Source organism: Lepidochelys olivacea, assembly GCF_965140295.1.
Source record: "Lepidochelys olivacea isolate rLepOli2 genome assembly, chromosome: 6".
Taxonomy (NCBI): Eukaryota; Metazoa; Chordata; order Testudines; family Cheloniidae; genus Lepidochelys; species Lepidochelys olivacea.
The window spans coordinates 120,199,445-120,225,735 of record NC_140416.1 but is presented as its reverse complement, the minus strand read 5'-3'; the positions used below and the strand labels follow the sequence as shown (position 1 = coordinate 120,225,735).

At 42.7% G+C, this 26,291-nt stretch overlaps 1 protein-coding gene across 15 annotated transcripts in view; it reads left to right on the top strand.

The window, feature by feature from the left end:
- The first annotated feature begins 204 nt into the window (after nt 1–204).
- The window catches only part of FBXO34 (F-box protein 34), a 65,508-nt gene continuing 39,421 nt past the window's right edge, over nt 205–26,291 (top strand). For 2 of the 15 annotated variants that reach the window (XM_084631518.1, XM_084631529.1), the window contains exons 1-4: nt 206–372; nt 23,874–23,950; nt 24,802–25,126; nt 25,376–25,494. The gene's annotated coding sequence lies outside the window, so the exon portion shown is untranslated. Of the gene's footprint in view, nt 373–423; nt 447–6,899; nt 6,918–14,141; nt 14,163–21,121; nt 21,444–23,873; nt 23,951–24,801; nt 25,127–25,375; nt 25,495–26,291 lie in introns of those variants that run through there. The other 13 variants (XM_084631521.1, XM_084631525.1, XM_084631528.1 and 10 more) reach the window with 11 other exon arrangements.

Sequence of the window (26,291 nt, the reverse complement as noted above, 5' to 3'; positions counted from 1 at the left end):
GGGGGACGGGACGCTGGCGGTTCCCGGTGCCTGGCACGGGGGGGGGGTTGCTTCTCCCGGTGCCTGGCGCTGGACCGGGGACTGGTGTCCCCGCGAGGCTCCGGGCCTGGCGCGCGCGGGGGGGGGGGGGGGGCTGGCAGTTCCCGGGGCCTGGCGCGGGGGGGGGGAGCTGCCTGGGCCCCGCTCTGCAGCGCCGGCTCCGCCCCGGGCCCGGATTGGCGAGGCCGCGGCGGCTCCACCCCGAACAAGTTGGCTCCGCTGTGGGGGGATCCGGCTGTGCCGAGCGACCGGGGTCTGCTGAGCCGCCCGTCCGCCACCGGCTCCGGGCCCCCCGCTGCTCTGCGACCCAGGCGGGCCGGCGCCCTGTACCCGGTAGGGCCGCGGCTCGGGGGAGGGGCCCGGGGCCCGAGCAGCCCCGGGAGCGGGGGCTCGGGGCGGCCGGGCAGGTGGGTCCCGCTCGGGAGGCTGAAGGGGGGATCCCGGCGTGGGGCCCGCCCGGGCGGGCGCTGGAGAGGGCGCCGCGAGCAGGCCCCGGACGCAGCCGCGGTCTTTCCTGCCTGGCCGCGGCGGCGCTGGGGCCGCGTCTGGGAGGGCGGTCGGGCCGGAGCCAAGCGCCAGGCAGGGGCAACCGGGCCTGGTTTGCCGGCCGCGGGCAGGGGCGCGGGCCCCGTAGGGTGGGGTCCCCCATGGCTGACTCCCCTCTGCAGCTCCCGGCTCTGCTGCTGGGGACCGGGGGGCCCTTCCTCCCCTCCCTACCACAGCCCCCGTTCGGGCTCTCCCCCTCTGCGGCCCCCCATTAGGCTCCCTCCCCCCCCTTCCCTGCTGCAGCCATGGGCACGGGGTGCTCTTGCATGGTGTTCCATTGCCCCCCACTGCTGCGGGGATATGGATGGGGCTCCCGTGCCCTTCTTTGCATTTAGAAGGTCCTTCACACGTTATCGGTCTACAACACACTCTGTTGTCCCTTCATAGAGGATCCACCCCCCTACAGAAGGCTGGATGTGGCTAGGACACCCGCACCCCTTATGGGGGCTCATTTCCCCTCTCTGTTGCTGGGATGCCCCCTCTGTGGGGCTTCCTGCTGTAGCCTCGTCCTCCTGCGTGCTGCAGTTATAGTGGGGCTGGGAGGACAAGTATATGATGCTTTGGCTTCAGCTGCAGTGAAGTCATAATGTAGGGGGGTAATGCCATCAGGCTGTGGCTGTGACTTCACTACTCTCTGCAGTAGACTAAGATGAGTCTGTGTGCCATGTCCTATAAAACTGGTAAATCTTTAACATACCTATGTGCAACATGAAAGGGCTGAATCTTTTCTAAGAACACTGCCAACTGGAAATCTAATCAACTTTTAAAAGAGAGTTAAAGTTTTATACCTGTCTGGAGTTTCCTGGCCAGTTTTTGTGGTTTTACCACCCCACTTTTCTGAGGTTTTTCTCTTTTTCTCCCCTGTTGCTTTGTGAAACCCCCAAAGAAGTTTTTGTGAAGCTGAATCCAAACTGCAGTCCAAAAAATGGAACTCTATTCACTATTAAAAATAGTTTAGATGTTACTTGTAGCAATATGTGCTCAGATGGGCATTGTATAATAACTCAAAAGGTTAAAAATACAGTTCAAGTGGATGTGATATTTTTATCCAGATGATATTGTCCCTTAAAGGTTGCACCCGAAACAATGAGTTGTAGCTTTTTGTTTAACAAAATAAAACCTAGTTTCTTCTTTACACTAAGCCCTGGTTTACATAACAGAGTTAGTTCCACGTAAGGCAGCTTTCGTCGACCTAACTAAGTTTCTACACTAAAATGTCGCTCCTGCCAATGTAACTCACACGCTACATCGACTTAATAACTCCTCCACGAGAGGCAGAGTGCTTAGGTCAATGTGGTGTCAGTGTAGATGCTGCGTTGCTTACAGTGACTGTTGCTAGCTTTCAGAAGCCGGCTCATAATGCCCCACACTGACAGTTAAATTGGTGCAAATGCTCCTGGTGAGGACGTGCACTGTCAACACAAGGAGCAGTGTGGACATGTAAAATGATTTAATTACTGCGTTGGCTGTATGTTGACGTAACTTCGGTCAACATAATTTTGTAGTGTAGACATACCCTAATTGTATGGTTAAATATAGGTGAAACATGCATATATCTGTCTGTATAATGGGGGTAATACCTCTCTCACAGAGTGTGGCAAGGCTTAATGAATATTTGTGGAGCTCTTTTTGGTGCTTGGATGAAAGGTTCTATATAAACCTTTATTGTTATATTTGGGTCCCCTTCTGATATCCTTATAGGAAAACAGTAAACACTGAGGTGGCCACAGTTGTTTTGGAAGTCCAAAGTCTAAACCTCATAAAGGTCTGTGGGTATGCTAATGTTACTGCTAAACACCATGGCAGAAATACTGCTGTACTCTTTCTTTGCTAAGTGTGTACTCGGAGTCTAGGTAGTGTATCTGGATGAATGAAATGATATTAGTAAATTTGAGTAATGTGGTCATTTGTGACCAAATTAATCCAGGGTGTAACAGTTAACTTCACTGAAGTTGCAGTAGGGATATATTTGGCCCTTGGAATCTTTCAGTGTTTTGCTTCCTCCTCAATAAATGGCTAATCCTTTGCTTCAGGGACTGGGAGTGTTTTGAATGTAGTGTGTTCAGTCCTGATGGGAGGGGGAAGGGAGTGCCTTGTGTTGCTTTCCAACTGCTACATGCCTTCTCTATCGCTGAATGAAAGAGCCTCATTGACTGGTTTTGGGAGGTAATGTGTACCGCTCTCTGCTTGAAAGGTAAATTTGTCAGAAACCAGGGCCTTTCTGAGGGAAAGAGAAGGACTATCTTTCAAACAAACGAAAGGTCCCCCCCCCCCCCCCCCCGCTGGTAATAGCTCACCTTACCTGATCACTCTTGTTACAGTGTGTATGGTAACACCCATTGTTTCATGTTCTCTGTGTATATAAATCTCCCCACTGTATTTTCCACTTAATGCATCCGATGAAGTGAGCTGTAACTCACGAAAGTTCATGCTCAAATAAATTGGTTAGTCGCTAGGGTGCCACAAGTCTTCCTTTTCTTTTTACTATCCAGAAGGTGATTGATGCCTTATCAAAAGCAGGTGGATAACAAAGACAATGTCTGTTAATTGAGTAACACTTTTGAAATTACCCTTTTTAATGAAAAAAGAAAAGGAGTACTTGTGGCACCTTAGAGACTAATCAATTTATTTGAGCATAAGCTTTCGTGAGCTACAGCTTCATCGGATGCTCAAATAAATTGGTTAGTCTCTAAGGTGCCACAAGTACTCCTTTTCTTTTTGCGAATACAGACTAACACGGCTGTTACTCTGAAACCTTTTTAATGGCATGCACTTAATAACTAGAAGTTGCATTTTAATATGGCTGATAAATTGAGAGCTTCTGATTCGATTTAATACCGGGGCTAGTCTTCAAATATGTTTGCATGCTCTGTGACTGAGTTGGTTCTTTCTTATGTGACTAGAGAATTATTAAAAATACTTCAAATGCACAGACTTTGTATTGTTAAAGGTAGATGAAACATTAAGACTTACTTTTGCATCAGTTCAGATATGAAAGGGATTGTGAACATATGGAGACAACTTGTCAAGCATTGAGATGCAATAGCATGTTTTATTTTCTCAGGAGTATAAAATTATTTTTGCATATTTTGTGATTCAGGAAGCCTATTGCAATGAGCTGCTAACATGTACCATAGTGTTCCGCTGGATAGAATGAGAATGGCATAATTAACTGTTCGTGATAAAACCTTATGTTATGATATTCACCTCTAGTTCAAGTGCTAGGAAGTGCTGTGCATCTGGAGCAAGAAGAACAGAGTTTTCTATCTTTGTTGTTGCTGTGAGTTCTGAGTGGCTGTGTACTGTAGCAATAGCCATGAAGTTCTGGGTGGCAACAGCTTTGTTACAAAGTACTGGCTTTAGTTTCTTTTTGCATTCCTTTGTGGCTGACATGTTAGTAGTATTCTCAATCTAGCACAATTATTGTAATAGTTGACAAGTAGCACAGAGTGTTCTACTGGTTCCCATTTCTCTCCCCCACCCCCTCTCCAAAAACCAACATTGTTGTGTGGATGTAAATATGTTCAAACTGCAGATTAGGTAGCTGGTTCCAATCAAAATATCATTGTTGGTTTTTTTGGTAAGGAGTCTTGCAAAGGTTGCTATTAAAAAGCAAGCATCAATAAGACAAATTTATAGCTGAGTCTGTTACCAAAGCCTATGATTCAATGCTGCTCTATCGTTGAAAACTTGCATATCTCCAGTTAGTAATTAAATTTGTATCTTTTCCCAAAATGTCTTCTATACAAATACAGAAGACCATTTTGTTCGTGTCTAAGACAATTTAGGGCTTTTCTGGTCACTGGATTTAATGTTCAAGTCTTTAGAAACTGATTTTGGGTTACAAAACGAGGAAGTTTGTCTGTAACCTGCAAGGTACCTTTCACTAACATTATGTGCTGCACAGAAAACTGTTGATTTATTTTTGCTGTATATAATAGTGAAATTTAAACTTGTTTTAAAACACCATTTTGAGCCTTTTTGCTCAGCTTTAATGTTCAAAGGTCAGTGCAGCTGAGACTTGCTCATTTCTGTGAATATTGCTCTTGTTAAAACATGATTAATGAGATTAGGAGAATTGCCACAAGTAGCAGAATCTGGCTGCAGTTCTGGAATTAGCATATGTTTCTTTTCTTCCTCCCTCTGTCATTTCCACCAAAGAATCTTACCTCTTTCTGTTGTGGTAGGGGAAAAATCTGCTGTACCATTTGCTATTCCTACTGTCTATGTGATTATAAAATTAATCCTCACACACACTCACTTTTCTCTGAAGTTCAACCATGTCTTTCAGTGGGCATTCTAGTGACTATTAAATACTCTTGAAGAGTGAAAACATACTAGTCTTATCTTACACAGAAATGTTTGCGCTGATTGGAACCAGAAAACTTGGGGAAAACTAAAATATTGAATGTAATATGCTTTTTATGTCAGGAGGATTAAAAAAAATCAACAAATGCAGGGGGTGCAGTTAGTTGTAAAATAATGGGTTTAGGTGATCTTGAAATTGAATTTCTGCCAGGGAAAATCTTACTGTTCTAATTTATTACTCTATACTCCTGTTTGTAGGGCTTGGAAGCTAATGTATGCTTGCTTTGCTGCAAGCCAGGAGAACATTAGTGATTAAAAATTTAGCAGGTGCTGTGGTTCACTTAACTACTTGTTCTTTCATCATTTAGGTCATACCACACACTTATGTTTCTAAGAGTCTGTCTAGCTTTTTCATTCTTAAAAGTCAAATTCTCTTGTGCAAACTACCATAGTGTCTATATAACTGATTTGTTAAGAACTGGGTTATGCAGAGTAAATTACTCAGTATTATTCTCAAGCTTCCCCTAACCTTTGGGAATCTCCTTTTTTATTTCTCAGCTACTGTTCCCCTTTCTCCCCCCGCCCTGCCCTGGTAGGCAGATCCTCATTCCTGTAGCTTCTCTGACTTTGGAAATCCAGTGCTTTCTGTTGGTTGAACTGAGATAAATGCACCCCACTGTCCAGCAATTAAGTATGAGACATACATAGTCTCAAGGATCCTCACTTGATTTCGTTGTGTCTGAAGCAGCATTTTATGTGCAAATGCTCTTATTGTTTCAGGCAGGATTTTGAAGTCTGAAGATAAAGCCACCCAGAAAAATTCTGTCAGTATTGTTTTATCCAGTATGCCATTTAACTGGTCTGTTAATATTCATGATTCTAGTTTTGCTCAGTATGTCTTTTTTTAAAAAATTTATAACTTCTGTCTTGGGGGTCTTTTTACTAGAAGACTTTATTTAAAATATGGAATCCTCTTCTGGACTACATGAAGTCACTTAACCCATCTTGAAATGTGTAGACTGTGTTGCAGTTTGTTTCCACTTCCTTTAACACCTCCCCTTCTATTTCTTGTTTCATGTGTATTGGTAAAAGGTGAAAAAAAAACATGTTTTGTAGTAGATGCCTCATCTTCTCTCAGAGGGGGTTGGATTCTGAAACTGTAGCTTACTAACTTCATTTTGCTGCATCTGTTGCTATCTTGTAACTGGAAAAAATAAAACCAAATCAAAATAAGTCTGCCTTAAGCTAGGCTGTCCATTAAGGAGGGTCTGCCTTCACTGCATAAGTAATACTCAAGATGTTCTAGAATTGTTAGCAATAGCAATACAAGAGAGTGACTAACTGGGTTTTATGCAAGATGGGTGGAGTACAAAAGTGCATCCAGGTGACATTATATATTCAGATCTTTTCCTGCATGAAATATGCATTTTTATCAATTAACATTTCACAATCTCTTATTTCATATATAATGTTGGTAAGAGGAATACTGCTTGTCATACATAGATAACAGATGCAGAGTTTGTTCTTTGAGTCAACGTGGATTGTTTCATCTAACTATCCTCTTTAAAAGGTGGGTGAGAGAATGTATTTTATTGAGCCAACTTCTGTTGATAAGAGAGAGGAGCTTTTGAGCTTACACAGTTCTCTTCTTCAGGTGACCTTCAGCTCTGTGTGAACTCGAAAGCTTGTCTCAGAGAAATTAAATTCAGGATGTAGAATGTAGAGCAAATATCTTGATTGAGGTCGCAAAGGAAGTTGCAGTCAGCATCCAAAGCAGTGCCACAGAAGGGCTGCTGCGGGGCTTTTGGCTTAAAAGAAGGCTGTATAATGTAAGGTTGTGAGGCATCAGTGACAGATCAGTAGTGAGACTGAAGACTCCAAGTTGAAAAACATAGTAAGAGGACCAAAAAAGTGCCACCATGGCAAAACAACAAAGTAAAAGAAGCAGCTAGAGGCAAAAAGGCATCCCTGAAAAACCGGAAGCTAAATCCTATTGAAGAAAATAGAAAGGAGCATAAACTCTGGTAAGTCAAGTGCAAAAGTATAATTAGGCAAGCCAAAAAATAATTTGAAGAACAACTAGTCAAAGACTCAAAAAATAACAGCATTTTTTTTTTTTAAGTACATGAGAAGGAGGAAGCCTGCTAAACAGTCAATGGGGCCACTGGATGATCGAGGTGCTAAAGGAGCACGCAAGGACAATAAGGCCATTGCGGAGAAACTAAATGAATTCTTTGCATCAGTCTTCACTGTAGAGGATGTGAGGGAGATTCCCACACCAGAGCCATTCTTTTTAGGTGATGAATCTGAGGCACTGTTCCAGATAGAGGTGGTGTTAGAGGAGGTTTTGGAACAAATTGTTTAATTAAACAGTAATAAGTCGTCAGGACCAGATGGTATTCACCCAAGAGTTCTGAAAGAACTCAAATGTGAAATTGCAGAGCTACCTATCATTTAAATCAGCTTCTGTACCACATGACTGGATGATAGCTAATGTGACACCAATTTTAAAAAAAGCTCCAGAAGTGATCCTGGTAATTACAGGCTGGTAAACCTAACTTCAGTAGGAGGCAAATTGGTTGAAACTACAGTGAAGAACAGAATTATCAGACACATAGATGAACACTATTTGTTGGGGAAGAGTCAACATGGCTTTTGTAAAGGGAAATCATGCCTCACGAATCTATTAAAATTCTTTGAGGAGGGTCAACAAACGTGGACAAGGGAGATCCAGTGGATATAGTGTACTTAGACTTTCAAAAAGCCTTTGACAAGGTCCCTCACCAGAGGCTCTTAATCTAAGTAAGCAATCATGGGAAGGTCCTCTCATGGATCAGTAACTGGTCAAAAGATAAGAAACAAAAAGTAGGAATAAAGGGTGAGTTTTCAGAATGCAGAGAAGTAGTGTTCCCCTGGAGTCTGTACTGGTACAGGTGCTGTTCAACATATTCATAAATTATCTGAAAAAAGGGGTAAACAGGTGGCAAAATTTGCAGATGATACAAAACTAGTCAAAATAGTTATGTCCAAAACAGATTGCAAAGAGTTACAAAGGGGTCTTGCAAATCTGGATGACTGGGCAACAAAATGGCAGATGAAATTCAATGCTGATAAATGCAAAGTAATGCACATTAGCAGACATCATCCCAATTATGCATATAAAATGATGGGATCTAAATTAGCTGTTACTACTCATGAAAGAGCTCTTGGAGTCATTGTGAATAGTTCTCTGAAAACATCCGCTCAATGCACAAGAGCAGTCAAGCTAACAATGTTAGGAACCATTAAGAAAGGGATAGATAAGACAGAAAATATCATCATAGTGCCTTTTTATAAATCCACGGTATGCCCACATCTTGAATACTGCTTGCAGATCTGTTCACCCCATCTCAAAAAAAGATATATTTGAATTGGAAAAGGTACAGAGAAGGGCAACAAGAATGATTAAGGGTATGGAACAGCTTCCGTATGAGGAGAGATTAAAAAGACTGGGACTTTTCATCTTGGAAAAGAGACAGCTAAGGGTGGAGATGATACCAGTCTATAAAATCTTGACTGGTGTGGAGAAAGTGAATAAGGAAATGTTATGTGAAAGAGTACATAACACAGGAATTAGGGGTCACCCGATGAAATTAATAGGCAGCAGGTTTAAAACAAACAAAAGGAAGTACTTCACACAACACACAATCAACCTGTGGAACTCCTTGCCAGGGATGGTGTGAAGGCCAAAGCTCTAACAGGGTTAAAAAAAACCAAAATAAGATAAGTTATTGGAGGATAGGTCCATCAATGGCTATTAGCCAGGATGGGCAGAGATGCAACACCATGCTCTGAGTGTCCCTAGCCTCCGTTTGCCAGAATGGGAGAGTGGACAACAGGGGATGGATCACTAGATGACTGCCTGTCTTGTTCATTCCCTGTGAAGCATCTGGCATTGGCCACTGTCGGAGGAGAGGATGCTGGGCTAGATTGACCATTGGCCTGACCCAGTATAGCTGTTCTTATGTTCTTAGACTCTGAAGATTCTTAAAAACTGAATGTGCACTGAATCTACCGTACACAACAGAGACCTCTCTGTAAACCAGTTTTGGAAGAGTAATGGAGACTTTTAGCTTCAGGGTTTTAGCTATCTGGATTTCTCTTCAGATGTATTGTTTATATACTCTGTCCTAATCAGCAGTGTGAGAGGATGAGTTTCTAATCAGGGCATCCATATTTCTTTGAAGAAGCCTGTTTGACAAAGTTGACATTTTATTTAATACTCATTCATGACAGCACTTGTTCCAGTTAACCTGTCCATAGATAAATAGAGTAGGCGGATATCTCGGGTACATCTGAAAATCTTCCTTTTCACCTTTCTAAACATCTCTTACAGATTACATTTGGCTCGCCCATATTAGCATGTTCAAGTTATTGTATACGATACTCTGGAAAACTGACATTCAGGGTCTGATTACAGTGTATGAAATTAACAAATTTGCATATTTTTGGCAAGCCTAAGCAATAGGCATGTAATTGAGGATTTTGTTACCTTCAAACATTCCTAGCAGCTCTGAACTATTTTTGGCTTGTCTTGTGATTTGTGCTTAGAATTTTACTAGCTTTTAATTAGGGAAGTGCTCTAAGATGCCTTTTTTCTCTCAGCAACTATTACTGTACAGTGAAGACCAATATAAATACAAAGTCTCTCTCTAGAAGTAAGTGTCCAATAGTTAAAATACAAAAATAAATAATTCCAAACATAATATACAATTTAAAGTGTGTGGTGTGAAGTTAGGTCTTTTTAGAGGTGAACTTCAAAATGTTTTAAAAAAACAGAGTTGTGCTCTTTTTGAAGTACTGTGTGAAGAAGGCCTGAAATATTTTTATAAAAAGTGGTTTTGATTTGCTGCTCATCTATTTAACCTTGGGAATATGGAGCGTGTCAAGTGTGGTTTTACTGGTTTTCCTTGGTTTTACTGGAGGACCTCTAGGGCATCTCTGATCATGTGTATTGTGAGCTTTTGCAGTAGAAAGTGTTTAGTTTATTGGATCCCTATTAAAGATATCCTTTCTCCAAAACATTCAATTAGGGCTTGTCTACACAGAGACACTCAGGAAAGTTAAGGTGAATTAAATTTTAAGTTATGCACATTGACTTCACACCTTTAGCCTTAACTTTCCTGAAGATATGTCTACACTAGAAACACTATGGCTGCAGTACTGTAGTGTAAATGCTTATTATGGTGATGAAAGAGGTTCTTCCCGCTGTAGTAAATCCACCTCTCTGCGGGCTTGTCTCCACTTATTGTGGATCGGCACTGTGACGATCGATCCACCGGGGGTCGATTTAGCTGGTCTAGTGAAGAAGACCCACTAAATCAACTGCTGATCGCTCTCCTGTCGACTCCGGTACTTCACCGGAATGAGAAGCATAAGGTAAATTTCTGCCGTCGACCCAGCGTGGTGTGGTCACTGCAATAAGTCGACCTAAGGTATGTCAGCTCCAGCTATGTTGTTCACATAGTGTAGACCTGCCCTAAGAGACGATAGCTAGGTTGATGGAAGAATTCTTCCATTGGACCTAGTGGTGTCTACTCTGGGGTTTAGTTTGGCTTAACTAAATCTCTCCGAGGAGTGAATTTTCACACCCTGAGCAACTTAGCTAGCTCGACCTAACTTTATAGCGTATACCAGCCCTTAGTGTCTTCTGTAGACATAGCAACGATGACCAAGGCCAACATTTACTCAACTTCAGGGTTTTTTTTGTTTTTCAAGAAGCCTGCTGAAAATTCCTTCCCATTTCAATTGCTCAGCTTTTGGTTTTGTGATGTACTTATCTCACTTATTCTCTGGTGCTTATGGATTCTTCCAGGCTGGACAGAGCCGTGATGCAGGAAAAAATGCAGAAAAAAGCTTTTTTTTCAGTGTGGGAAGGGATGAAAAACAACTACTTTATTGGTAATGCTTTTATATTAACTAGTCTTCTCTTTGACACCAGGGTCTCAAAATAATTAAAATATAAAGTATATTTTTTCTGTGTTATGTTTTTAGCCTTGCTCTTTTCTTAGTAACCTGGGAGCAAGCCTTCTTCCTTACTCTTAATCACCAGGTCAAGAATTTTGTTCAACTAACTTCTGCTTTACAAAATTTCAGTGGTTTTTTTTTTTCTTTTTTGTTTTCCTCTTGATGTTTTTATCTTAACCACTTAAAATTTCTGCCATGGGATGAAGTTAGTTGTGCTGCTCGACTATTTCATTTCACTGTTAGCTTGGGAGAATGCCAAATGTGAAATCTTGTTCATAGTGATTTCTTTATTGTTTGATATTTTTTCCCTATGTCTGCATGTTAACATATTTCAAAAGAAAATAGCAGTTCATTTTTAAATTTAGATTTTACATTTCCCTGCTGCTTATCTGTTGAGGATGGGAGTTTGCTCAGCAAATTAGCGTTTGGGAGTCCTTTTTGGTCTGCTGCCGCTTCCAGAATTTAGGTAGCACTGGAAATCAGGAGCACCACCTTCCATCTGCATCTATCTAGGCATAGTGAGTGCTTTTGTTGGATCTAGACCTCACCACTGTAACCCATGTCTCTTCGTGCCTCTGGAAGTGGAGGATGTAACCCTTCCAATTCAATGGGTGCACACACTGTCTGTCACCTCTTCCTTGCCTTGCCAAGGAGGCAGGGCTGTCCTTAGGATTTATGGGGCCCTATGCACTATTATTAATCTGGTGCACCATGCCTAATGGCAACCCGGGCTTGCATGTGTATTTTAGATAAGGGCGGTCTTTTGAAGGATTTATTTAAAAAACGATATGTCTGAAGATCCAGGCATTTAAGGCTAAGATGAATACTCGGATTGTGTATCTAAAAATCTATGCAAGGATTTTTTAAAGATGTGATTTTATAATCTTTAGTAATGAAATATTTTAAAGCAAATGTTAAACTAAGGTTCTGTGGACTAACATGTTCTGAGTAAATATTACAGTAATGCACAACTGTTTTTTGTCAGTAAATTCAGAAACTGACAGTATATACCTGAGGGTTGGCAAATGCCTGTTAAATGGCTTCATTACCACTTGAAGAAAAGGAGTACTTGTGGCACCTTAGAGACTAACCAATTTATTTGAGTATAAACTTTCGTGAGCTACAGCTCCGATGAAGTGAGCTGTAGCTCACGAAAGCTTATGCTCAAATAAATTGGTTAGTCTCTAAGGTGCCACAAGTATTCCTTTTCTTTTTGCAGATACAGACTAACACGACCGCTACTCTGAAACCTGTCATTACCACTTGAATGGTTCTTTAACAGCTTCAGTGTTGTGCTAATAAGTCTGGCAGGCTGGAAGGCTTTTTCACTTTTAAGTACTAGATCCCCTCTCACCAGGCTGCTGCAGCCAGTTGTGGTGGGAGTGTGGAAGAAAGGGATTGGAAGAGGAGGGAGGGTGGACACTAAGACCCAGGGGTGCCCCAAATTTTTGGGTGCCCTATGCAGCCGCATATGCCTAAGAATGGCCCTGCAAGAAGGCACTGACCACCCACAGCGGCACCCTTTTACCCCAGTACTGCAACCCTAATGCTGGCTTGGTGTAGATGGGTGGCCAGGGTTGGGGGGCGGAGGGCTCCCCACTCTGGGCATTGCAACTTGGTGCAGGGGGTCGCCAGTGCCATTTAGGTTTGGAAGTTCTGAAGTTTATTAGTAGATAACTTCATTTCTAGTATACAGGGTAGGCAACAGTCAAGCTAACCTTATAGTTAAAGTCCTGATAAATTGGAGATTACCGTTCTGTCATTCTGTCTCTGTCATGGACTCTGCCTTTATTCCAGCATCCCAGTGGCTGAGGACATAACTATCAGTGAGACTATTCCAGTCCCCTCCTCTAAGGGTCTGCCATTTCTACTCTCGCTTCCTTTGAAGTCTGGGTATGAACACTTTTACCTGGTGACTGCTAATCCTGCAGAGATGATATGATGGACTTTGAAGCTGACACCCTCTCCAGTTTATGTCCCCATTTTATTTAGTGCTGAGGACTCTGCTTTCGTGAGAAAGAGTTTTTCATTTGCCCTTATTTAAGGTACATCACAAAGTAACTCTGGAACTTTGTACTTACCACCTGATTGTAATGACGTGTAGCTTGACATGTATCTACTGTAATGTTAAGTCTATTTTTGTAATGAAGAATAATGTGGGAGGGGATTGAGGTGTTGGAGAGGACCTAGGACTATGGGGTTGCTGCCCTCCCCTCAGGGTTTCGGGGTGAGGGTGTGGATGGGGCATCAGAGAGGGCCACTGAGTATTTAACTATGATTATATATTTCATATATTTCTACCAAGTATTTCACTGTAGTTAAAGCATCTGTGAAATCTTTACTATGTAGTCAGGTAGAGACATAATACAATAAGAATCATAATTCAGTAGTCTTATGCCGAACTAACTTGCTGCTGTGTTGCTACAACTGTATTTGTGCACTGTACAAGAGACTGACTATGCTAAACTTTGTAGGGTGCATGTATACAATTGTAGCAAGAGACTGATTGTGCCAGACTTTGTACAGTGCATGTGTACGGTTGTAGCAACGCGGGCAAGCTATTTCAGTGTAAGAAGACTTAATTATGATTATTACAACGGTTAGAAACCAAGGCTAGCAGGGCAGGGGCCATCTTTTAATACTGGGTTTGTATGGTGCCTAGCACAGTTGGTTCCTGGTCCATGACTGGGACTTATAGGGTCTATGGCAATACTACTGCTAATAAACTGAGGTTCTCAAGATAGCATTACACAGAGACAAACAGGGTTGGTGTAGGACTTTCTCCATGGAAGGTCTTCAGCTTTGGAAGTGGCTTCCTTATCTGCTCTGAGGTAGCCAGAGTTTGATTTTTTAGGGTGCAGTGCAAGGTTCATCTTTCAGGCATTTGCATTAGGGAATGAGGTAAAGAGAGTGGATAAGTGATTTTTATTTTTTAAGGGAGGAACGTTTTTCCTTTATTTGCTTTTAGATAGATGTATATACATCTGGAGGTACACAGACAGATACATTTTTATGAACCTTAAATTTAAGTAAACCTGGTCTTTCCCTTGAAATCTCAGAAGTTTGAGGATTATGGGTGGCAACTGCCAATTTTTTAAGATTGTATTTAGAAAGACCTTGTTTTTGTTCTGCAAAGAATGCTCAAGAATTTTGCCTGGTGTCCCCTTGTCTGTTTCAGAGGAGGCTATAGTAACTTTCCTTGATGACCCACAGCCTTGGCAAAGGACAATGCAAACATGGTCTTTGGTGCAGGGAACGCTCAGGTGCGGTATGGGTTCCAGGAGGACAAAAAATTAGCAGATCAAATGAGCCAGAGGTTAGAGTGGTTCAGGGTGTGGTATGTTCTCCAGCTCTGTCCGCTTATGATGCCAAAATGAGATTGTGCAATAATGTGATTCTCTTTTCTGTTGCATGTGTTGATTACTAGTGCAATAGTTAAGAATAATCCAGTATACATGTCAACAAAGCACTCCTTTAAAAAGGAGAGCAGTTCATCCTTTTCAGCAATTGTTTTGGACTCGGGTAACACTTTACATCATCGGATGCATGCGTCCGATGAAGTGAGCTGTAGCTCATGAAAGCTTATGCTCAAATAAATTTTAGTCTCTAAGGTGCCACAAGTCCTCCTTTTCTTTTTGCGAATACAGACTAACATGGCTGCTACTCTGAAACTTTACATCAGGTGCTCTGTTGGAAGGACTGCTGGGAAAGGGGGACATACTTGCACATGTGGTGGAATTAGATGGTTTGGGGAAGAAATTATTAAAGAGATTCACTTTATTAGAAAATTCAGCCTTCCTAGATATCCTCTCATCTGCTTACTCAGTGCACCAGAAAAGGATCTACATTTTTCTTTATTGTTAGCAGCAAGTCTTTGTATTGCACGTTATTGGAAAAATATGACTTCTCCAATGGAATTGTGATATAGTAAAATATGGACTGTCCTTGTAATGGAAGATCCTTTACATCAAGTATGAACACAAGAGAAGCACCAAAACGAGGATAGGTATTCAGAAATGTGGTCACCCTTTCTAGTGTACTCGGAGGAGTGCTCCCCACCCAGCAAGCGGGAATTTTTAGTCAGGTTCTTTGAATATTAACATGAGCCTGAATAAATAAGTAGTAATGTATGATATAATATTAATATTTTATTGCAACTTTGCTTTAATAAAAAGCTTCAGAAGTACAAATGTTGCTGATTACATCAATAAAGGTCCTAAGATTTTAAAAATATATGTAGCGCATACCAGAATGAACTAGTGTTCATTACAGATGATTCTCATCAATCTTCCAGGATAGGGAATTGGGGATAGGGACATATTAGATTTAAAAAAACAAAAAAACCCAACAAAACTTTAAAGAGTAGGATGATAAATCTGAGTGGGCTTTTAGCATGCTTATTATTGATATTCCCGATGAGAATTGCACTTGGAGGGAGCGATCTGATTCTGGGTATGCCAGGCTTCTGGTCCTTTATGCCCAGCACTCAACTATCTATGTAATCCACATGGGCCATTTTACAACATATGCAGTGTTTCTTTTTGGGATGAAGTGCATTTCAGTTCTTTGTGCGTATGGGCCAAAACTCAGGTGTCCAAAGTTAGGCTGAATGCCAGTGTGCTGGACACTTTGGCCAACACTGGGAATTGAACTGGGGACCTCCATATCTGTAAGCACAAGTTTCTACAGCTGAAACTAAAGGACCAGGTTCTGTAGTGTGAGGCTGTAACACTTCATCCTGTGTGGACTGGGCACAGGGGAGATGTAATGTGCACTTAGCAGTGATTTAGACCAGTAACTGCCCATGGAAGTTAATAGGAATAGTGCATTTTTGAAAATCAGGCCTCTTTTATTTAAATACCTAAAGTTAGGCACTCAAGTCTGAAATTCTTGGCCTTGTTGTGTGCCAGGGCTGATTCTGAGAACGGGAAGTGATCAGGTCAAATAAACCAGCAATCTTCCTCTGTCTTGGCAGTTAGACCAAAGCAGGTGTTCTGAAAATCAGTTTTCCAGACCAGACTTCTTTGCATCTTGTAAGCAACACCCTCAAATTTCTTCAAAGTAAATTTGGCGTGGGCAGGAAGAACCAAAGAACAAGATGAGATATTGTGTACTTTAAAAAAAAAAAAAAAGGGCTTATTTATCTTCCAACTCCAGTGACTTCCATTACTAAATAGATTAGCACTGTAATGACATGACAATGGATTCTGATAGCCCTCCAGCAGCTGAGGTGTGGCTTGTGACACTTCATCTGAACAAAACTTGAACACACTTTCCCCCCAGTGATAAACTGTAATCTCATCCTATGAATGTCAGCTAAAGAACAAAGCTGCTTGCAGCTGTCATGACTCATATCTGGGCTGCACGCTAAAAAATGGAGATGTACCTCCAACATATGTGGAAAAGCTTTAAAACACTGTACCAATTTATCTGGAAACTCTCTTTGAAAGTTCTCTAAAGCTAGTGCCGCTCTTTGGCATTGAGTAGACTGAAGAAATTGTACCATGTTAAGAATGTCTTGGCCTGGGCATGCTTGTTAAACACCCTGAATCCATGGTTGCAAGTGTTCCAAATGGCTTGCACCTAAGCCAATACAGTTTGGGTTAGATTTGATTTCTGCAAGGCTAAATACCAGTTCAGTGTCCATGCGGGAGGCATTAAAATGGTTGAGTAAATCAGTTCAAATAGGACTTACTACTGTAACCACTGTGCTGTGAACTGTGGGATGGGTACCCAGAAGGGATTGCAATTGAAACAGCTTAGAATGTCACTAGTTTAGAAGCAGGGTGAAACCTCCAGTGGTTCAAATTCACATGACTGGTATGGTTGCATTGAATGTTTTGTGTTTAAACTGGTTCTACCCTATTACTTCAATTCTGTGGTGTAGACATGGCCCTGGACACAAGAGGTGAGGTCAAAAAGGAATTACTGGGTAAAGTTTTAGAGGAGGCTTTTGTCTCTTTTGAAATGGAATAAAAGTGCATTTGTTCAGGGGCTCACTTCACAGACTTACATCACTCTGTGAACTCCTGATAAAATACTTCTCTGGAACTGGTAATTATTGCCCCATGGGCCAGTTCTTGTTACCTCAAAGAAACACTTAAAAAAAAAATGTCTGGTTCCTGCATACTCCCATAAAAGGCACTAATTCCCCAAACATGTCAGGAGACCGTTTTCTGCTGTGATATGACTGTTGAATTTCTCAGACACCATCCTAGACAAGAGGTCCGCTTGACTTTTTACATAATAAATCATGAAAGCATTGCACAAGTGTTTGTCTCACTCTGACTGGCTTTGACTTGAATGGGAATCTTGTGGTCAGGACTTTCAGATCACTATGGAAAACTTAGCTTATATTCCATGTGTTTTTCCAATTCGGTCCCCAGCATAACTTAGAGCAGCCTCAGAGCTCTATTCCATCAGCTTATAACTACCTTTTTCACTTCATAAACTGCCTGTCAGAGTCTCTTGGCAAGAGGAGCCTGCCTCAGACTCAGTGGAGGGTGCTGTTGGCTCTGATCTCCATTAGCTGGAGGTGTGGGGTATGAGGATGCGCTAAGATCAGGTAGTAGGAGCACAATAATATGCTGCCATCAGGCATCTTTATTTTAAAGTTTGACTTTACTCTCGAAGTGAAAGAAATTGAGGGATGTGTCTGACGCAAATGGCTATGCTGGCAACGTTTGTTACGGTGATTTAGTGTCATTGCAGATCTTCAGACTATGTCTACGCTGGCACTTTCGTTGGTCAGGGGTGTGAAAAAACCACAACCCTGAATGACATAAGTTTCACCAACAAAAGCGATGGTGTGGACAGCGCTGTGTTGGCGGGAGATGCTCTCCAGCCATGCTACCACCATTTGTTGGGGTGGTTTAATTATGCTGACGGGAGAGGTGTCTCCTTACAATGGTGCAGCTGCAGCGGTGCAGCTGTGCCGCTGTAAGGTCTGTAGTGTAGACATAGCCACAGTCTCACTGTGCTGGCACTAGAATTCTGTGTAGGTTCAACTACAGTGTCAAACTTCTTCAGTAATTGCAGATGATACAATACCAGGTTTCAGAGTGCTAGCCGTGTTAGTCTGTATCAGCAAAACCAATGAGGAGTCCATGTGGCACCTTAGAGACTAACAAATTTATTTGGGCCTAAGCTTTCGTGGGCTAAAACCCACTTCATCAGATGCATAGAGTGAAAAATACAGTAAGCAGAATATATATGATAGCACATGAAAAGATGGGAGTTGCCTTACCAAGAGGGGGGGTCAATACTAATGAGCCAATTCAATCAAGGTAGAATTGGCCTATTCTCAACAGTTGGCAAGAAGAGGTGAATACCGAGGGAGGGAAAATTACTTCTGTAGTGTTAACGAAGCCAATGCAATCAAGGTGGCCCATTTCCAACAGTTAACAAGAAGGTGAGAGTATCAGCAGAGGGAAAATTACTTTTTGTAGTTACCTATCCACTCCCAGTCTTTATTTAGGCCTAATTTGATGGTGTCCAGTTTGCAAATTAATTCCAAAGTTCTGCAGTTTCTCGTTGGAGTATGGGAATTTCAAAACCAAAATGCTCCACCAAGTTAGGACTAGCATTTGTATGATGGCTTTCATCTAGAAGGATCTGAAAGCACTTTACAAACTGACTTAAAGACACAGCGTGTTGGGGCTAATGCACACAGTTGCAAAAATTGCCTTGGGATCTTTAAAAACCATGTTATTGGGGCTATGCTTAGTCTCATTATGCAGCCGAGTTAATTGAGAGCCTTTCTCTTATGAACTGTGGAGCGTCTTTTGCACTGAAAAAACCCTACCCCCTGAAAATCAGTATGCAAGTGAACACAAACTTTGTGGTCATGTTTAGGTACTGATTTTCAAAGAGGTTAGGATGTCTTTAGTGCAGTGGACTAGGAAGGAGCCTTGAGCAGTGAAAGTGCAATTCTCCAAATGCTGTAGTCTAGAGGGTCAGCTTGGTATCTTGCAGGGTGAGAAATGTTATACGGCTCTTGTCTGGTAGTGATGGCCTTTCCTCTACATGGTGCCAAAGATGCCATAAAACCTGGTTCTGTTCCATCAGCCAGGTAACAGGTGGTTGAGGAATGATTATATCACCTTTCCTTGGTCATATTAGATACTTGCAGGGGCTAACCCATTTTTACCAAGTAGTGTGTGTGTTCCCATCATGGTATTTGTATCTACTATTTTGAATTTGTCCTTTTATGCCCACGTAAGCTGATAGGTGATCTGCTGGCCAGGGATGGTGAAACCACGCTTCAACCAGTGGCACAGCTCCATTTCTTTTCTTGGGGCTTCGGACCAAAACTGCACAACCTGAAACAGTTTCACCACTCTTCAGGGTCTTTTCTGGCTTTTGTCTCCAGGGCTTCACATCTCCCCCGCCAGTTCTTATTCCCTGCATAGAATGCCCTTTGGATCTTCTTTGCCTGCCCCTCTGTGTAAGAGGCAGCAAGCCCTATATGAGACTTTCTGCAGAGCATATGCTAGGAGCAAATACGGGACCTGCAACTGCAGCTTCCAGTGTAAAAGGCCAAGGGCCATAATGGATGCATTACGACAAGCTCATGTGCCCCAAGGTCCAGTGCCCTGTTTCAGTCCTTGCCTTCAGTGTGTCTTCCACAAAGCATCCTGTCCCTCTTATTCTCAGGGGGCAAAACTTACAATGCTGACCTGGAGGGCCAAGAACCCAAGACACACATTTCAGGTATAGTGCCATGTAGACATGAAATGACTTTCTCCTTGTGGGGCCTGGATGCAATTCTCTATGTATTTTATCGTGCGTGGGGTATGTTTAAAAAAAAAATCACTTTTCCTTCTCTCCCCATCCTCTTCCCCCGCTCCCCCAACCATCTCAATTATTAGTTATAAACAAGGCCCTGTGTCCTGTGTAGGGCTCATTCAGCCTGCATTATGCAGGAGAGGCTCCAGTTATGCAGCAGGGCCTTGGATTCATTTTGATATTAAATTCGGTTTACTTAATGCTGCCTCAGAGTTTCAGCTCTCACTGTGCTACAGATTCCTGTGCTGAAAACCAGGTGACTGCTGTTGTAACAGCTGTCAGAAGGGCTGGGAAAAGACTGAAGCCTTGGACAGTTGGTTTTCTTGGCAGCAGGAATGTGTGTTTGGGTTTGGAAATTGGGAGACAATTGAGGCTTTGTGCTGGAGAGGATGCATTTCTTCTTTCTCTCATCCTTCTGGGTATGGGTGGAGGTGATGTTACATTTAGAGGTGGAGAGATTTGACTTTTGTTTTCTTCCCAAGCGCTCCTCGGCAACAATTCGCTGTCCTAATATTTGCCACTACATCCAGTGATGCTAGATAATCACTCAAACTAGGTGTTTCCACTAAAGCGATGGGCAGTGAATTAGTTAATAGTGGCACTTGGACCGTTCAGTTATTCAGAAGCTGGTGTAAACCAGAGCTGAACCAAGCTCAGATTCTTTAGGCTTGAACAGGCTGTGGAATTTATTTATTACCGCACCATAAGTGTGTGTGGCAATAAACTGTGGGTCCCCGCCCTGTGGTTTGTTTTAAATTTGATAACCCAGTGTGGGAGGATGCTGATAAACAAGAAGTGGGTGGAGGGGTTAGCAGAGGGTGAGCTGAGATCGTGAGATGCTGCTTGTTGGTTCCTCTTTTAAAAACTGGGGGTGGGTCCAGGATTATAGCAAAGAAGGTCAGTGTTGGAAGAGGAAGTGTTGAGAGTGAGTCAGGGAGGATTGTGATGCTTCTCTTGTGGCACCTAGAACTGTGAGCAACTGTCACCCCTCTCAGCCTCAGCAAGTGAGAGCTTTGCTGCTGCTAAGCTGGGTGTCAGCTCCCTGCCACACCAGCCTATCTGCCTTGCCAGCAAACTCTTCAGGACTCTGTCAGGCCAAACCTTGACTTGCAGGTGCTAACCAGGAAAGCCCAATTCCCAAGTTCCCCAGAGATGTGTCTTTGCAGTGTCCAGTCCCTCTCACTCAGAAGTTACATTCTCTGCCTCCAAAGAGACTCTGTGCTCATCAGCCTGTTAGGTTAGTTGAGGACTCACTCTCCAGTTTAATACAATAGCTTCTCAGTGCTGTGTAATAAAAGAAGAGTAAGTTTATTTAGGAAGAATAGAGATCTAAGTGCTAATTGGCCAGGATGAAAGGGACAGATATGATACAAGTAAAACGAGACAAAACATGCTTTCTAGTGACTAAAACTTAATTTCAGCAAGTTACAATATTTGTCTGAGCAGGTTTCTCACCTATAATCAGTTTCCAGCTACTGTTGCTTCCCAGGTCAACAGGATCCACTTTTTATGAACTAAAGGCTGTTCCCCTTTGGCCCTTAGGTGATGGGTAACTCAAAAGTCTCTGCCCTCGTTCTATTACCTCAACGTTCACTGTCTCTGTTTCAAGAGCCTGGAAGGCTTCCTCGGGGTGCAGACTCCATCCCCCGATGTGATTGTTAAGAGGTCATCTCCCCTGCTTGCTAGCTCCATGGCTTTGTTCATCTGGTAGCTCAGTGTACTTTTCCTTGGCCTCTGTGATCAAGCTGCTCAGACAGGTAAATACACATTCCTTTTGTCGGGGGCAGGCTGGACTTTATGCACTGCCTGCCAAATGCATTTTAAGAACATATTTCCAGCATGCAATTGTATGTTGCTGTACATACATCACACAATGAATTTCAGGACCAGCATGTTAGCAGTTTGCTTATGATACTTTGCACAACTTTTTTTAGATACAGATTATGACAACGGTGGTTTGTGGGCAATGAATGTGTCAGGCCTGATGTGAGTGATGGTATAGTGTGCCCTCTGCCAGTTGGCACTGAGGGGCTCCCAGGACGTAAGGATGTTCAAGGGCTAGGGGCAGTAGGTGATGGGTGTGGCAGAAGGCAGGGGAGCCAAAAAGTGAGCTGAAACTTCTAAAGTGTAAGAGGTAAGCAGGGTTTTGAGGCTGGGTGACCATAGATACTATAAGGCAGGAGCAGCACTGTGCAGGGCCTTTGCTGTGAGGATGAAGAGTCTGATTGTGGTAGAGAGGTGTTTGGAAGCCAGTGCCTGGCCCCAAGAAGGGCACGTGTTTGGTGCAAACAGAGGAACAGGCAAGGAAAAGGATGGGCATCTTTAAAAATGGATGCTCTGCAGTCTACCACGGAGACATTTATCCCGTCCACAGACTGACGGATGGATGCCCCTAGATGCCCAAACCTCTTGCACTTTCCCTGGAGGGGCAGCACTTGTTTTGAAAGCAATGATGACACTGTTCCCCAAGTTCATGGCTGACCAATGGAACTTTCCCTGGTGGCAGGGTAGCCACCCTTTCACGGTGGTAACTTGGCACTCTTGAGCCAGGTGTTTGGCAGCCCTCAGTGAACGCATACGTTTGTCCGTGAGCAATTGTAGCAGTCCTTGGTCTTTTAAGGGAGCAAGACGTTGTGTCACTCTTTCTGGAGCTGCAGCATGCAGAAGTGCAGCCAGAGGGAGGGAAAAGCAGAGGTGGCTTTTAAGCCCCCTTTGCACTTCCAATCAGCCTAGAATCCTAGTGATCAAAACTGTTTGTGGTGTAATTTAGGGAACTGTCTGTGATGTCCAGAGTGGCTTGTAGCAGCGTGTTGATAGCTGTGCCCCACCCCCTATGCTGGTACTTGCAAGGGGCATGCACAAGTCCAGCACACCATCTGTGCTGGGGAAATTCTCCTCTGACTGGCTGTGAAGCTCTTACGGAGCAGTGAACGTGGATTGTAGCAGAGGAGAGAATCCCTCCTGTTGTGCCTTTGTGGGTGTCTTTGAAAAGTGTTAAACTTATGACAAAGGTAATATAGCCATTTTCCGTCAGATAGGGTATGGTTCCACCTCTAGCCTAAGGCTAGACAGTTGCTACAATGTCTTGCTGGTGGGTTTAGATCACATTTCAGTAAAGTCACAACTCTTTCCTCTCCTTTGAGCTGACCTTGACTGTCATTCATGTATGGACAATACCAAGCTGGGAAGGGTTGCAAGTGCTTTGGAGGATAGGATTAAAATTCAAAATGATCTGGACAAACTGGAGAAATGGTCTGAAGTAAATAGGATGAAATTCAATAAGGACAAATGCAAAGTATTCCACTTAAGAAAGAACAATCAGTGGTACACATACAAAGTGGGAAATGGCTGCCTAGGAAGTAGTACTGCTGAAAGGGGCCTGAGGGTCATAGTGGACCACAAGCTAAATATGAGTCAACAATGTAACGCTATCGCAAAAGAAGCGATCATTCGGGGATGTATTAGCAGGAGTGTTGTAAGCAGGACACAAGAAGTAATTCTTCCGCTCTATTCCGCGCTGATTAGGCCTCAACTGGAATAGTGTCTCCAATTCTGGGTGCCACATTTCAGGAAAGATGTGGACAAATTGGAGAAAGTCCAGAGAAGAGCAGCAAAAATGATTAAAGGTCTAGAAAACATGACCTATGAGGGAAGATTGGAAAAAATGGGTTTGTTTAGTCTGGAAAAGAAATGACTGAGAGGGGACATAACCTTTTATGTACTTGAAAACTGTTACAAGGAGGAGGGAGAAAAATTGTGCTTCTTATAGGACAAGAAGCAATGGGCTTAAATTGCAGCAAGGGCAGTTTGGGTTGGATGTTAGGAAAATCTTCCTAACTGTCAGGGGGGTTAAGCACTGGAATAAATTACCTAGGGAGGTTGTGGAATCTCCATCCTTGGGGATTTTTAAGAGCAGGTTGGACAAACACCTGTCAGGGATGGTTTAGATAATACTTAGTCCTGCCATGAGTGCAAGGGACTGGACTAGATGACCTCTCGAGGTCCCTTCTGGTCCTATGATTCATATGGTCCCTTCACAGTGGAACCCTCCAGATCTGTTTCCTGGTCAGTGTGTTCTCTGCTGTGCATTTGTTGATGTTTCTGGTGGCTCTTTTTAGTTTAAAGAGCGTGTTTGTTACATATTAATTTTTTGTGTTTCTAACCTCCCTCTTTCTTTTGCTCTTCAGAAATGTCATTCCTGGGACTGTGCAAGAAATCCTAGAGAACTGTAATGTCTAAGCCTATACGGAGTGACAACGCTAAGGTACTTTTTTAATTGTTGCACAATTTATTATGGGAATTGTTTACTGGTGCACAGATCATTGCTCTCTGATTTCCTCTCCTCAGTGCAAACTCTTGGCATCCAACTCAAGGCCTCTTGTGATTTTTGGAGGGCCTGCCATGTGGAGCATCACCTTTTCCATAACAATGACCTTATCTCATGACCGCCTGAAACTCTGAGGCCAAAAAAAGTGTCATTCCACAATAACAGGCCAGCAGGAGCCATCCCTTGTAGATAAATTACAGCTGCAGGATAGGTCTGGGTTTCTGTGGGAACATGAGTGACCCATGTAGTGTCATCTACCCAAAGATATATCTGCTGTTCCAAGCTGTCACTCATCACTCTGGCTGCCCTAGCAGACACGTTCTCCCTTCTGTTTGTATGGGCACACTGCGTCCCCTATAGTTGTCTTAGTAAGACCACATTTTGGGCCGGTACTTGCTGTCAGCCTTGATGGTGTTCCCAGGTCAGGGTTTTTTGCCTTCCTCTGCAGCGTGGGGCACGGGTCACTTGCTGGAGGATTCTCTGCACTGTGAAGTCTTTAAACCATGATTTGAGGACTTCAGTAGCTCAGACATAAGTTAGGGGTTTGTTATAGGCGTTGGTGGGTGAGATTCCGTGGCCTGCGTTGTGCAGCAGGTCAGGCTAGACGATCATAATGGTCCCTTCTGACCTTAAAGTCTATGATTCTATGAACTCCTGGACATCTGTGTAACAGAAGGCTTTTAAAAGATACTTTTCAGAATGCAGCTATCTCTTGGGGCTAACATATTGCTAAAATTTAAATGAAAGGCCTTTTAATAATTGTTCCTGCCACACTTGTTAACTTTCAGATGCTAGCTTTCTCTGCTGCTTGATCCTGCAGTGATGCCATAATGCTGAATTTTGGACAGCCCTCATCATTACCATGGCAACAGACTGATGTCACAGACTCAAGGACATGACTTCAATGCATGATCATGCAGAGGCAGAACCTGATTTGTGAAGGAGAAAGCTGACTAACAGACACCTGAAAAGCAAGCAAGGGGAAGGAAGGTGTTTCAGTTTGAAAATCGCCCTTTTTAAAAGGCAAATATGAATCTGGTCACATCTTAGAGACGGGAATGTTCTGCATGGATGGATGGACGTTTTTAGAATCGATATGCTGACATTTCACAGGTATCCTGTATCTTTTAATCTGAGTGTTCCTTCTCGGCTGAGAAACTTACCTTTCAGTTTAAGACCTTTTAGTGCACCATTTTAAGACTCTTTGTATCTCGTGAACATAGTGAGAAAAATTCTGCTTAGTTAATATATTCAAATAATTAAATTTGTTTCCTGAAGCTTTTATTTCACCCGTAACGTTTGAAAGTGAAAGGGAACGCTGCATCTGCATTATGGTCACATTTTCCTATATCCTATTCACAGATTCCAAGATTGTTTAATGTGGTCTCCACCCATTTCATTTGGCTGCAACCTTTGCTCCCATGAAAGCAAGGCTGATTGTTCTGAATTGCTGTGTATATGTGCTTTGGCACGGCATAAAGGTACCTACAATAGCACATCCATTGTCTAAAAAAAAAAGAAGCTTGCACTAATAACTACAAATAAAAGGGTGCAGTGCTGGGGCAAGACAGATAATGGTGTTTTTCCCACCCATTATGTACAGTAAACTCGTAATGCTCTTGTCTTTTGTGTGAGCTCTTAATAACAGTGATCTAGGGTTTAGTTTCATTAATAGAGTAATGGTGGACTAAAGTGTTTGCATAGTTCATTGCTGTGCTTCTAAGTCAGTGGCTCATAAACTTTCCAGATGACTGTACCCCTTTCAGGAGTCTGATTTCTCTTGCATACCCCCAAGTTTTACCTCACTTAAAAACTACTTGCTTACAAAATCAGCCATAAAAATACAAAAGGGTCCCACACACTAGTACAGCAAAATGGCATACTTTCTCATTTTTACCATATAATTATAAAGTAAATCAATTGGAATATAAATATTGTACTTACATTTCAGTGCATAGTATATAGAACAGGAGAAACAAGTCATTGTATAAAATTTTAGTTTGTGCTGATGTTGCTAGTGCTTTTTATGTAGCTTGTTCTAAACTAGACAAGTATCTAGATGGGTTGATGTACCTGCTGGAAGAACTCTGCATACCCCTGGCCGAGAACCACTGCTCTAAGTCACTATCTCCTGAATGTGGACTGTTCGGCTCCTCACATCTGAGGATGGGAGACCTAAAAGCTCTTGATTGCACAATGAAGTGTTGTGCTTTTACTTGCATGCGTTGGACAGGTTTTTACCAAATGGACTTGCTGATTTAAGTAAAGCATTTGCACT